Source organism: Arachis duranensis, chromosome 1, assembly GCF_000817695.3.
Source record: "Arachis duranensis cultivar V14167 chromosome 1, aradu.V14167.gnm2.J7QH, whole genome shotgun sequence".
NCBI lineage: Eukaryota > Viridiplantae > Streptophyta > Magnoliopsida > Fabales > Fabaceae > Arachis > Arachis duranensis.
The window spans coordinates 62,416,799-62,418,010 of NC_029772.3; the positions used below are offsets into that span (position 1 = coordinate 62,416,799).

Below are 1,212 nucleotides of genomic sequence, written 5' to 3' on the forward strand. Positions count from 1 at the left end.
TTAGAAGGGAGTTCAGTAATTTTCTTGCTCAGCTGTCCCACTTGTGCCTCCAAGTTTCTAATGGAGGAACTTGTTTCAGTCATGAAACTTTGAGTGGTTTTGATTAGATCAGAGACCATGGTTGCTAAGTCAGAGTGGCTTAGAATTCTCTGTCTGTTGCTGAGAAGATGATGGAAAAGGCTTGCCATTGCTAAACCTGTTTCTTCCACCATTATTGTTGTTGAAACCTTATTGAGGTCTCTGTTGATCCTTCCATGAGAGATTTGGATGATTCCTCCATGAAGGATTATAGGTGTTTCCATAGGATTCTCCCACGTAATTCACCTCTTCTATTGAAGGATTCTCAGGATCATAAGCTTCTTCTTCAGATGAAGCGTCCTTAGTACTGCCTGGTGCAGCTTGCTTTCCAGACAGACTTTGAGAAATCATATTGACTTATTGAGTCAATATTTTGTTCTGACCCAATATGGCATTCAGAGTATCAATCTCAAGAACTCCTTTCTTCTGATTTGTCCCATTGTTCACAGGATTCCTTTCAGAAGTGTACATGAATTGGTTATTTGTAACCATTTCAATGAGTTCTTGAGCTTCTGTAGGCGTCTTCTTCAGATGAAGAGATCCTCCAGCAGAGCTATCCAAAGACATCTTGGACAGTTCAGACAGACCATCATAGAAGATACCTATGACGCTCCATTCAGAAAGCATGTCAGAAGGGCACTTTCTGACCAATTGTTTGTATCTTTCCCAAGCTTCATAGAGGGATTCACCTTCCTTCTGTCTGAAGGTTTGGACTTCCACTCTAAGCTTACTCAATTTTTGAGGTGGAAAGAACTCTGCCAAGAAGGCATTGACTAGCTTTTTCCAAGAGTTAAGGCTTTCTTTAGGTTGTGAGTCTAACCATATCCTAGCTCTGTCTCTTACAGCAAAAGGGAATAGCATAAGTCTGTAGACCTCATGGTCAACCCCATTAGTCTTGACAATGTCACAGATTTGCAAGAATTCAGCTAAAAACTGATGAGGATCTTCCAATGGAAGTCCATGGAACTTGCAATTCTGTTGCATCAGAGAACTAATTGAAGCTTAAGCTCAAAGTTGTTTGCTCCAATGGTAGGGATAGAGATGTTTCTCCCATAGAAGTCAGGAGTAGGTGCAGTAAAGTCACCCAGCACCTTCCTTGCATTGTTGGCATTGTTGTTGTTTTCGGCTGCCATG

The 1,212-nt window shown here is 41.3% G+C and overlaps 1 non-coding gene across 1 annotated transcript; it reads left to right on the forward strand.

Annotated features, from left to right (window-relative positions):
• Nucleotides 1–699: 699 nt before the first annotated feature.
• LOC127743122 (small nucleolar RNA R71) lies at nucleotides 700–807 on the forward strand. Its single transcript, XR_008004426.1, has one exon. It is a non-coding gene; the product is annotated as a small nucleolar RNA R71 (small nucleolar RNA).
• The last annotated feature ends 405 nt before the right edge of the window (nucleotides 808–1,212 follow it).